Source organism: Macaca fascicularis, chromosome 7 (assembly GCF_037993035.2).
Source record: "Macaca fascicularis isolate 582-1 chromosome 7, T2T-MFA8v1.1".
Classification (NCBI taxonomy): domain Eukaryota; kingdom Metazoa; phylum Chordata; class Mammalia; order Primates; family Cercopithecidae; genus Macaca; species Macaca fascicularis.
Window position 1 is genome coordinate 161981435 of NC_088381.1, and position 12954 is coordinate 161994388.

Here is a 12954-nt window from a genome sequence, read left to right on the forward strand (position 1 = left end):
TTTTAATGAGGACCCCTCATCATCTCCAGGCAGCTGCTGGCCCTGCAGCCTGGTGTGGGCCAGAGACTCATAGACAGCACGCGGCTGCAGTGGCCCTTCCCTGACCACATCAGGGAAGGCCCTGCCCTGACCACGTGGCTTCCTGGAGGCGAAGGCAGCCAGGTAATGGTCACCCAGAATCACCAATCTCGCAGCTCATTCCAGACTCACCAGGCCCTTCCCAAGCCTCTCCCATGGGTTGACACCACTCAGAGACTTTACATTGGCCAATTATCCATGTCATTACCCTCACACAGTCCTGGAAAGTAGGAAGCTTTTTCACTGAATTAATTCCTCTACAGCCCCTCTCCTTCCAAAAGGACCTTGATGTTCCTACATTATTTGTCCCATTTTACAGATGAGGCAGGTAAAGTTTAGAGGGGGAGGTGAGGGGTTTATAGGAGGACAGACAGTTAGAAAGCTGGGATTCAAAGCCTGATCTTCCAACCTCAAATCCAATGCTCCTTCTGGCAATTCTAGGAACACTGACCCAAGCAACTGGTACACACATGGGTTTGGAGCAGACCCGCCCTCATCCAGCTGCAGCCAGCTATCCTCCCAGCTGCCCAGCACCCCCTGGCCTATATCTGTGCCCTGGGCACCACACCAGCCTCTTTGCCTGCTGCATGGAAGGTACATGCAGAAGGAGGAGAAGGGCTTAACCTTGACAGGACCTTGAGAAGGTCTACTCCTTGGACTACCTGCTATGGGCCTGTCTCCCTAGAAACTCCAGAAACTTCTGAGGAGCAGGACTATGTCACACTTGTAACCCCAGGACCTAACTCAAGGCTGGGAACACAATAGATATTTAATAAATGCTAGATGGACAGGTGAATGAATGACAGGACCACAACAGTGCTCAAACCCTTGGAAGCACAGCTGTTATGGAGTTTACTTGAGAGAGAGGGCCTCTGCCTTTGAGGAGGCAAATTTCCCACCCCACTGTGGACCCACATATATCTCTTGCTTTTCCCACGGAGGTCCCCAGCCTTCAAGGGTTCTTGGGTAAGTTACCCATCTTTAGTTGCCTCATGCATAAAGTGGAGATATTAGCAAGTGTTATTATGGGGTTGGTGGTAGAGTCAAAAGGGCTCACATGTGTGCAGGCTCAGCTGTGGGTCTGGCTCTAAGTGTGCAATGGGTCTGACTGTTAGTAAGTGTGCAATGCACGGGCTGCTTCAGGACAGTAAACTCCCCGTCCCTGAACTGATGCAATCGTAGGCTGGTGACAACTGTCAGGGATGCTATGGCAGCATCTGCTGGGGGACAGGTGGTGCTGCTCAGCCCTAGCGTGAGGGGGAGGTTATGAAGCAGTGGGTGGAGCCAGCTTGACTCAGTTCACACCCCAGCTTTGCTGGTTGTTAGCCGGGAGAGCCCCCGGAATAGTAGTTTCTCCATCTGTAAAATGGACATAGTCAGAGCACCTATTTCTTGGGAGAGGGCAATGATTCGGGTGATGCCTTGCCCCTCTTTGGACCTCAGTTTCCCCTTGTCATGAAGATGCTGCCCAGCTTGATTTCTGAGGCCTCTGCCTGGGGGTTGGGCGGCCTTCTGGGCCTAAGTCTTGGAGGGAGGCCAGCAGCCTCAAGGGACACTCTGGGAGGCCGACTGGAATCAAAAATAGCCCTTTCCCAAGGAAAGCAGGAGTCTAATGGGCCCTGCCCAGCCAGGCCAGGGGCCTGCAGAGGGAGGGGCTAGTCCAAGGCCTGTGCGGAGCAGGGGAGGCCTGGCCCCCCAGGGCCTTCAAGAGTGCCTCTTCTGCCCTCTTTGCAGCATCCCAAACATTGGATCTTGAGGAGCCCCACCTTTCCCCAGGTGACAACTGTAAAGTGGCTGTGACAGGGTTACTTAGGTTAATCCACATAAATTACTTGGGTAAATCCACTCAGAGCGGTGCCTGCTTCATTCAGAGCCGGTGCTCTTCTAAGTTGGGCCTTAGTCTCCACATCTGTGAAATGGGAAAAGAGGCACGGACCCTGGCAGGGCTATAGTGAGGATCAAAATCACATTTGAAAAGTGGTCCTTTTCTTCCTAGTACCTTCCCCTCTCCACCAACCCAGGTTTGCAGGCAGCCAGGGTCTGCCAGGAACTGGCAGTGGATGGGGTGGGTCTATGCGGTTGTTTGAGGGGCTGGGGTGGAAGGTGGTCACTCTCCAGATGTCTTAGCAGAAAACTGGGGCTAGAGGAGGCACAGCTGGGAGGGTGGGGCCAAGAAGGAGGCTGGCAGCCATCCTCCACCACACCAAGCTCCACCAGAGGCTTGGGTCATGCCAGGGGCGTGGGTCAGGCGTGTGAGGCTGCACAAGCCACTTGGCATCCTTGGCTGTGTTTGTGGATGGAACTACTCATCAGCCTACCCTGCCCTGAAGGTGCCCTTCCAGAAACACCTCGAGCATCTCCTCTACCAGGAAGCCTCCCTGATGGCTGAGAGTCCTCTGCTGCCTCCAAGGGCCCCCTTCGCATTCTACTGCTTGGACTGCCTGCTATGGGCCTGTCTCTCTAGAAAGTCCAGAAACTTCTGAGGAGCAGGACTATGTTGCACTCATGTTGTAACCCCAGGAACTAACCCAAAGCCAGGTACACAATAGGTATTGAATAAATGCTGGACAGACAGGTGAATGAACCATAGGATCATGACAGTGTTTCAAACCCTTGGAAGCACAGCTGTCATGGAGAAGTTTACTGCACAGTGGTAGACAGTGGCACGGCCCCAGTGCCCCACTGTCTATACTCAGCCCTAGCTCTGCCACCTCCTGGCCGTGTGATGGGGAGCAGGTTACTCGGTGCCTCACTTTACTCATCTATAAAAGGAAGATAATAATGGCATCCGGTCTGTGGAGGTGTTGTCAGGAGAATTGAGGTGATGAGGATAAATGTGGAGCACCTGGCAGGCACACAGCCGGTGGCCCCTAAAAATCTGCTCGTGTTATTCCACAGGTCCCAAGAGGCTGCGATTCTCTGCCATGACCCCAGAAAGTGAGTGAGACAGCCTAAACCTTTCCTGCTGGGAGGATGCTACCTGAAACTCGTGCCCAGCTGGCGGTTCTCTAGGAGGCTCCATCCAAGGGATTGGGATTCCCACAAGCTCTCTTCCATTTAACAAGACTGAGAGTGAAAGTGAAAATGAGTCCCGAGCCCAGCCTTCACGTGACAGCTGTGGTCAAAAGCTGCCGCTGTGACTGTCAGCTCCCCAGGCTGTGCGCAGAGCCTGCTGAGTGGCCCCAAGGGTCAATCATGGGGCTGGAGCTTGGGGAGGAAGGGGAGCTCCACACCCTGCCCCGAAGCCAGCCTGGGTGGTGGATGGATTCTGCCACTCCTTTCAAATTCCCCACTCTCCAGGAACCCTCCTGTCCCCCTGCCCTCTCTGCTCACATCATCTGCTGCGACTTTGGAAGCTTGAATTTCTGCACGAGGTGACTGCCAACAAATGACAAGAGTGGCCATTTCGTGAGCACTTAATTCATTTAACAGTGCTGGGCACAGAGCAAGTGCTGCGTGAGTATTTTGGTTAGGGTTCACTTGTACCTATTAGGTTTGGCTCTTATGCAAAGCCTGCAGTTCAGATCCACGTGTCAACCTCAGGTCACTACATCCAACTGCAGCAGGTATGGGGAGAATCGGAACCACAACACCTTCCCTTGCAGTGAATTTCTCTCTCAGCTTTGTTTTTAGTTTGAACCACATAATAAATCTATGATAAGGGTATTCTTGTTCCTATTCTATAGACGAGGAAACTGAGGCACGCTGAGGGAGAAAGTGACAAGGAAGAGACTAGAGGCTACATCTGATTTTACAACAAATTTTCATCCCACACAACGAATAGCAACCTCTGGATGTTTTTCAAGATTTGAGTGAAGTCCAGAATCAAACTGAAGACTGTGTGTGTGTGTGTGTGTGTGTGTGTGTGTGTGTGTGTGTATTCATATTCAAAAAGACTATATACACGCTACATGTATTATATATATTATAATATACACATAATAATTTATTATATATTAATATAATATAGAATTATATTAATATATAACATATAATTACATATAATATTAATAATATATAAATATATATAATATTGATATATAATCATATAATATATATTTAATATAATCATATATTATATATTATATGTGATATAATTTATATATAATTATATGTAATTATTAATATATAATCATATATGATTAATATAATCATATATTATATAATAAAATACATATAATATACACACTCTCTATAAATGTACTCCAAAAGCTTCAGGGTCTCCCAAGTATCACATGACCCTTAGCTGAGGCAATCCTAAAACTTGGCTGCTTGGGCTAGCCTGGGGACACATGAGGAGCTGGGAATTAACCGGGCTGTTACTTGGCACCCAGGGCACTCGACCTCCTTCCTTGCAATGCTCTCTCCTTCTGCCGAAACTGATCTCTCTGATCTGCCTTTGCCCCCAGGACCCAGAGTGGTCCTAGGAAACCTAAGGAAATGCTTCCAGCTGGGGGCCTCGGGGGTGTAGGACATTGTTCTCTCCCCTTCCCGGGTCCTGTTGTTTTAAAACCTAATCAATAAAACTTGAGCTGGTGCCTGTGGGTCCTTGTCCTGCTTCCATCCAAGCCACTTTCACAGGTTGCCTCGTTTTACTTTTTCAGTACCAGGGAGAAGAATGGTCTTCCCACGGTGCAGAGGAGGAGACTAAGGCCTGGAATGTATGTGGTACAGAGGTTGAGACCACGCCAGCCTGCCCCGTCTTCATCAGGCCCTCTGACACAATATTAAGGGCCATGGCAAGGAGTCAGTTCCTCTGTGACCCTAAACCTCATCCCTGTGGAGGTTTCCTCTCTGCTCTGGCTAAGACATGGTCTGACCTTGGTAAGGAAGGGGGAATGGAATCCCAGCCACCTTGCCCTTGACCCCCATGAGTGGCCAAGTCATAGCCAGGGTGGGCCTTTGGCTGTGGGGGCAGTGCTCTCAAGCCTCCGGCTGCCCTGGTGCCTGGTGTCTAGGGCCTCACAGCTGCTAGGACTTTGAGCCTTTGCTTGGACCCACACCATCAGCTAAGGAAAGCACCCACAAAGGCCAAGCTTCCAGTTTACCCCTGGCCACCACCACGACTGGCTCTGTCATCTCAGACCTTTTGATGCTGATTTCAAGCTCCCGGCTCTTGAGTCAGGGCCTTGTGGCTTCCAAGGCTGGGCTGGGGCCGCTGGAGGGAACTCAAGAGGTGCGTTCAGGGCTGCAGGCCCAGCTAATTCCACAAAACAAGGCTCTTCTCCCCTCTGTACGGAGTGGGGGTTTGACTGCCCCTACATCACCCCGTAGGAGGTGACAACCAGGGATTTGAACCTGTCCAAAGCTGGCTCTGCTCCCACGCCAGCAGACACTCTGTGCCCATTGTATAGAGGAGGAGACTGAGGCTCCATCTCAAATGGAGTGCCTCTTGCTGACCCAAATCTGGGTGAATCTCTCCCGAATAATCTAAGACCCTAATGAAAAGTCTTGGTAGTTTATTTACTTATTGATGTACATTGACGATGCCACTACATAAAGAAAGCAAGAATGACGGTGAGAGGAAGAGAGGGAAGAAGGAAAAATTCAGGAGAAACCTCCCATTTTTATGTGGAAAGTGCCCTGTTACAATGATGAGCATCCATTCTGCACAGGCCCAGATGCCCACTACCTGCGGCAGTGCCAACACCACCAGCTAAGAAAAGCACCCACAAAGGCCAAGCTTCCAGTTTACTTCTTTGGGTCCCTGAGCTATTGAGTCTCTAGGCTCACGGGTCACCTTCTTCTCTACCTCCTGAGTGAAGGGCCCTTCTGCTGCCTCCTGGCCCTGCCAGAGGCTGGCCCCTCCCCGCATCTGTGTGGCTCAGACACTCACAGCTCAGGACACAGGACTCCAGGTCCCTGACCCATATTCTGCCTGGGCTCTACAAATGCCAGGCTCTGTCATCTGTGCCAGTGACTGGAGGTGGGGGTGACAGGGGTGGATGGGGCTGGTCAGTCCACCTCTGAGCCTCCCCAGCACCCCAGTCCTAGTGCAGCCCACCTAGCCCTGTTCTGTCCCTTGGGCACCCAAAGACGGTGAACCCTCACCTTGGTTCCTTAGTGGCACAACACATGGGGCTTCTGGAAGCTCTAACTCCAGGCAGCAGAGCGGGAAGGCTCGGGCAGGACAGAGGGAATCCTCCATAGTCCCCTCCTCACCTGCAGGGCTGGCTGGAAATCTTTTAAGCTAGATCTCACCCAAATCGGCGAGGTGCTTTTTCCTTTTTTTATCCTCTCTCCTCTGAGTTCCCCTGACTCCGCCTTTATTTAAATCTTTCTCTTCTCTTGTCTCTGCTTTCCTCTCTCCTTTTTTACTCCTCTATGTCCCATTCTTTAAAACAGGCAGTTTAGGAATCAATTTATTTTTATTTCAGAACCACCTCCCCAAAACATTCCTCTCAACCACAAAGCTCTTAATAACTTCATTCATATTCCTGGGCATTAATTATTCCAAAAGATGGTGCTAAGGAAAGAGAACCACAGACACAAGCCACTCCTGCGACAGCCGCCTCCTGTGGGCAGACTGACCCTCTGCAGCGCAGAAATGGAAGGACACTGGGCGGACCCAGAGATATTTTTGTGCCTCCTTTGGGAAGACTCTTTGGATCTAGCCTGTCCACAATATACGGGCACCTTATGATGCCTTGACTGTGCCAGAGACATTTCCCCTGGGTGCACGATGGTCCTGTTTACCACTGCCACAGCACCTCGAGAGGCCACAGGACACTGTGGCTTTGAATGTGGACCTTGCAGACCAAGAGGTCAGATTCCTGACTCCAACACTTAACGGCCGCCCAGCTTTACCCAAGACATTTAAGCTCTCATAACCTGTTTCCAGACCTGAAAATGGGAGTAACAATCACGTATAACTCATGGCAGCCTTGACAGAGGTCAATGAGAGAAACCTGCACACATGCTTGGGTTAGTGTTCAACGAATGCTTGCTGGTATGGCCTGTGTTGTCACTGTAAGGTCATGGTGGGTGGATTATACAGCGTCCCCCACCCCTACCACCACAAGGCACTCATGACCCGGCCTGTTTGTGCAAGAACAGATGATGCAAACTACCATGGCGCCCAGTGGAGCCGCTGCCAGCTTCTTCTGGGGACACTGTGCAGCACATGGGCCTGCCATCAGCTGTCAGGACCCGTCCAACTGTTTTGGAAGTGCCTCCAGCATCTGCCACTGGCTGCCTCATGGTGCTTCTGCCCAGGCAGAGTTCAGGGCTGTGGCAGGGGAGCTGGCCCCAGCTGGATCTGTCTGTGCCCCTCGGAGCCCCCTCAAGCCCTCACCTCACGAAACAAGCTTATCTTTAGAAGAGCACTCCTGTCCTGTGCAGAGGCTCAGCTTCTGCCCTGCTTCAGGCCCTCCTCATTTACCTGCCCTCCCTCGGAGTCAGCAGCCTCCTTGCCTCCTCATTCCAGTTCATACCCCTGGCTTCCCGAAGAGCCACCGAAGTCAAATCTCACATCCTCCAAGGGAAATGGGCCACTGAAATGAAAATGATTCTCCACCTAGAGGCACCAGAAACCAAGTAATGTTTCTGGGCTTCCAATTCTGGGGCCTGAGATGTGAACACACGGGTGGCAGTGTAGGTGCCTGGCTGTGTCCCGTCATATCCTGGATGCTCAGTGCGTGTGGCTATGTGTGTGCTGTCCTCTGCTCAAAAACTCTCAGGAAGTGTTCCAACTTCTTGCTTGGCCTGGAAGCATCTGCCTCTCCCTCTGGCCTCCCCTTCCAGCCTCACCCCCATTTTTCACGTGCAGGACCCTTTGCCAGAGCCACATTTCACTTTCTACCATCACCCCAGGTCCCTTGACTTCCCAGCCTTTGCCCAAGCTGCTCCTCCAACTAGAGGTCTCTGGTTCCACCCTGAGGCATCCCACCTATCCTTTCAAAGGCCATGGCCTCCTTAAATGCATCATGCATATGCGTGTGCACACACATGCATGGTATTCTTGCATCCCTGCATTCCACAGCTTTGTTAAATCTCACATAAATAACATTCCTCCATTTCCTCTCCTAACCCCAAGCAGTTGAAAGCAGAGCCCATGGCACCTTGGTTGCTATGGTCTCCCACAATACCGTGCATGCCTAGGCACTCTGCAACAGTTACATTAAATTAACTCCCACTCATGAAAACCTCTATCTGTGCACCTGACCTGAAAGCATTTCTGAAAGTCATTTGTCTGACAGATATTGCCCAAGACCTACGGACCCAACAATAGCATCATTGATAACTCCTCTTGCATTTCCATTTTTAGAAGTGCACAGCAGAGTGATATTCTGAGCGAGAGTCCTCCAGAAGAATGGGTAAGTACGTGCAAATTGCTGAGCCTCTGTTCATTGCATCCAAAATGAAAGTCACCAGCATGCTGTATAACTCAAGAAAATACGAGAGAGAGGGAAAAGCAACATCGCAGTTTGACTACAAGAGGTTTCCAGTAAGTACTGCAGTTGAAAATCCCAGCCAGCCAAACAATCTTTTGCAAGATCTATATAAGAAAGTTGAAAGCATGCATTACCTGTTAGGCTCTGAAACAAGGGTACAATTCAGGGGTAATACAAAGGATTTTCTTGAGAGTGTCTGAATTCAGAACATGCTCCCCGAGTTTTCCTTCTGCCCTGGCCCCAAGCTTCTGGCTGCTCTGCCAGGCAGTTCTGAAACGCTCTCCTTTGAAGCAGGGAGTTTATTTTGGGGCCACCGCATGACCAACGTTGACAAGCCAAACTATAAGATGTTATGCATCTCAGATTTCCTGTTTGGAGGTTGCACTGAGGAAGCTGCGATCCTGCCTTCCGTTCCTCTGGGTGCATCGAATACAGACTCTCACTTCAGAGAGGATCCCGGAGCTTTGGCCCTCACGTGATGTCATCATTTGTGATCCTTGACATGGAGGCCATATATGGGTATGTTTCTGGAACTACCCAGGAGGGAGCCAAACAGGAGATGCAGTGGGTCAGAGACAGAGGCAGGGAAAGAGGATGAGGAGACGCAGAGTTGGGAGACAAAGAGTGAGGAGCAGGGGAGGAGAAAGAAAGGGGAAGAGGAGAAGAAAAGGCAACAAAGGAGGGAAGGCAAGACAGCAGGAAGGAAGAGGATGGAGTGAAAGAGGAGGGAAGTGGGGGAGAGAGGAGATGAAGGAGTTGATGTAAAAGGGCTTTGGAGAAATCAAGGTTCGGTGCTGAACTTGTGGCAGCATTTGGGGATACCAGGTGTCTGGCTGCTGGATACTGTGGGGTGGGGCTGGGGATACAAAGGGCCAAGGTACAAATGAGCCAACAAACAGAGAGGCATGCGGGCAAGTCCTGGGCAGAGATACACAGCAGAAGGGAGCCCTTCCTCCTGGTCTAGGGAAGAATGTCCCATTTCCGGAATAGGTCGAATGTCAAAGACAACACACACACAGCCACACGCACTGAGCATCTGGGATGTGATGGGACTCAGCCAGGCACCTACACTCCCACCTGTGTATTCACATCTCACGCCTCAGGGTTGGGGGTCCAGAAACATGACTTGGTCTGTTCCTCTATGTGGAGAATCATTTTCATTTCAGTGGCCCATTCCCCTTGGAGGATGTGGGATTTATGACAGCCACAGCATGATTTCTCACCAATTAAAACTCAGGAAACCTCAGGATGCCTTTACATGCACTTCGAATATTCCACAAGGAAATACATCTCAGTATACAAGGTGCCATGGGGTTGGGTCAAGGTTCTGGAGGTATGACTGGTGCTAAAGACAGGAGGGACACTAGTGGTCCCCAGGCAGTCCCCCAGCTTCCCTGGTACCTGCCAAGTTGCTCATCACCCCAGCTGGGACAGTCTTCCCAGGCCACTGTGGCTGGGTGGCCCCTCAAAGTTAGCTCAGGTTCAGTCCCTTCCAGACCCATGTGCTATGGAGGGAGTGCAGGAGAAGGGCAGAGAAGGGGCTGTCAGATTTTTTTTACTTTTGGGGGTGTTTCCTCCCCGGTAGAACGTTCCAGTGGCCTCTGTGAGACAGCTCCCTGAGGCCGGGCTGCTTTCCTGGGCTCCTTGCTGGAGACAAAACACAGGTTCCTCTGCTTCCTGCCCACCGCCTGCCCCTCCCCAGTCCGACCTGGAAGGTGGGCCATAATCACACAAGGCCCTTCCTAGGTCGCCCTCTGCCTTACCTGCTCAGTCCAGACAAAGCTCTTGTGGTCAACAGAGCTAGAGAAACTCAGACTCCAGATCCCGAGTCTTATACTTGGACTCAGCTTTAGAAAATCAAGACCCAAGTTGTGGATAAGAGTCACAGAGCACAGAAAATGCACTTGGGGGTGGGGGTGGACAGCAGACGATGGGGGCTTGTCGGACACAGTTTGATTGCAACATGAAGGCATTATCTTGCCGCACTCACAACAACCTTCCAAGCATCACCGCATATGACAGATGAGGAAACTGAGGCTCAGAGAGGTTGGATGGTTTGTCTATGGTGCCACAATTTGTAAGTGATGGCTTAGTTTATCTGCCCCAGTTATGTCTGACACAAAGACCACTGCTTTTAGCCATAGCTGTATCTCCTACGATCCAAATGTTGGGGCAGAACAAGGAACCCCGCAAGGAGGATGGAAAAATTCCCGAAAGTCTAGGTTGCTGATAGTGGTTCCTTTGGGAAGAAGCTGCTAGAAGAGTGCCCTGGATACATACTGTCCTGTAGGCCAGCAGACAACATGTCCTCGGGATGAGGACTTCTGCTCCCCTGTCCCCATACCAAGGAATCCAGCATCACTCTGTCCTCTTCTCCTCTGGGCTCCTCCCATGCTCATAATTCAGCAGTGGGGTTTCAGCCAGGGCTGTCAATTCAAGCATGAAGGACCTTTGCCGGGGTGCATCACGTAGGGATGGAAACCTCGCCTAGCCCATTCTTTTCCTCATCTGAGACGTAGGGCAGCTGTCAGGTGGACAGGCTGGGTGTGCTATCCCCAGTGTCCAGATAAGGAGACCAAGTATGCCACAGGGGATGAGCCAAGGCCCCGCCTCCTTCACTGGGCCACGTTCCCATCCGAGCCTTTCCACAGAAGGGGCCAAACCACAGGCCACTGCGAGGTATCAGAAAAGTGACCACAATCAAGGACCCCAATGCCCACTCTTAAATGGGAGAATAGGGTTTATTGTCTTACTCAACCACAACCAAGCCTTTTCCCACATGTACTGCCCCTCCAAGCCCCTGGTAAATCTGAACTGTATCCAAAAGTACATGTGGCTTTCCCAAAGTGATGAAGTTGGAACAAAATCTCTGGGGCAACAGCAGAGTGTTTATCAAATTAAAATGAAATATACAGGGAAACAGTCACAATATGTTAAGTGGAAAAGACAAAGCTTCCCTCTTTTGTACAAGTGTGCATAGAAAAATATCTAGAAGGAAATGCTTCATGTTAATAAGTCGCCTCTGTGTTTTCAAAATTTTCAGCAATTACAGTGTGGAAAAAAATGGCAATATTATTTAGGTAATTGATTGGATTTGAGTTTCTGGTTGGGCAGTAGGGCCCAGCTCTTACCAAGATGGACCATCGTTCACAAGGGTGTCCTCCTAGAGTCTATTTCATAATTCCCTCTGTGACTGTCAATAGACAGGCCAATCCTGTCTTTGTCTTGAGTTTTGTGGACGCTTACTGGCAGCAGCAAGCTTCCTAAGACCGGGATGAGTTGAAGACCAGGGGAAAGAAAGATATTCATCAGCTTACATTGGTATTGGGTTGGTGTGCCAACATAATAGCTTATCTCCAAGGTGGCTGCCATCCATTCCTTCCCTTCACATGCATGCATGCATGTGTGCCTGTGCATGGGCATACACACATGCACACACACACACACACGTACACACCAAACTCCACCCAAGAGGTGAGTGTATTTCTTCCTTCCCCTTGAATATTGGGTGGTCTAGTGATTGATTTAACAATAGAATGCAGTGGAAATGATGTCCTGAGACTTCCAAGGCTAGGTCATGAGATGCTTTGTAGCTGCCATGTTGTGAGGAAGCCCAAGCAAGCAACACCCAGGGCCCCTGGAGCATCCGGCACCAGATAGAGGGGTGAAGATGCCCTCTTGGAGGTGGATCCTCCACCTGAAGCTGCCACAGCTAATGCCACGTGGAGCGGAGACAAACCACCCACAACTTCCTGACCCACAAACCACAAGCGATGATAAAACGGTTGTTTCGTGCCACTGGGGATTGAGGTAGTTTGATGCGTAGTAATAGTCAACCCAGACAGTCGCCAAATATTCACTATGGTCTCAGCTGCATGCTCCTCAGCTCTCGTGTGCTATCCATGAGCTTTTTTCTGACTTTCCACTTGTCTTTGTTTCCATTTACAAAAAGAAAAACAGATTCAAACTGATTTTTTTTTTTAACCTCACTCTTTACAAACGAATATATTCCCAAGTCATTTCCCAGTTCTTGGGTTTATCAGACCAGAAGCTTCTTTTGGCTGAAATTCTGTCTTACGAGGGTATTGTGATCCCTCTAACTGGAGGGACTCTTGGCTCTCCTGATGTTCAGAGCCCTCGTTTACTAGTTCAGGCCCCAAGAGGTTCTGTGACTTCTCTGACATCACCCAGCAATTTGGGAGCAGAATAATTCACACATTGAAAACCATGCCAGCGGGAACCATGCCCCATGGGATCAGACACTGATGTGCTAAAGCAGAGACCCTCTCCTGGCAAAGGTGGGGACAGCGTTCAAGCTTCTGACTAGAGCCTGTGGAGGGCAGGCAGTGTGACCCAGCGGAAAGAGAACTGTGCTGGGATCTGGCCCTAGCTGCTCATTATAATCATATTACACTTACCTATGCCTGCCCCACCCCAGAGATTCTGATTTAAATCATCTGTGTCGAGGCCCAAACAGGACTAA

At 50.4% G+C, this 12954-nt stretch overlaps 1 protein-coding gene across 3 annotated transcripts in view; it reads right to left on the minus strand.

The window, feature by feature from the left end:
* Window positions 1–8730, minus strand: part of ASB2 (ankyrin repeat and SOCS box containing 2) — a 43074-nt gene extending 34344 nt beyond the window's left edge. For all 3 annotated transcript variants that reach the window (XM_015454164.3, XM_045396914.2, XM_005562083.4), the window contains exon 1: window positions 8606–8730. The gene's annotated coding sequence lies outside the window, so the exon portion shown is untranslated. The remainder of the gene's footprint in view (window positions 1–8605) is intronic.
* Between the last annotated feature and the right edge of the window lie 4224 nt (window positions 8731–12954).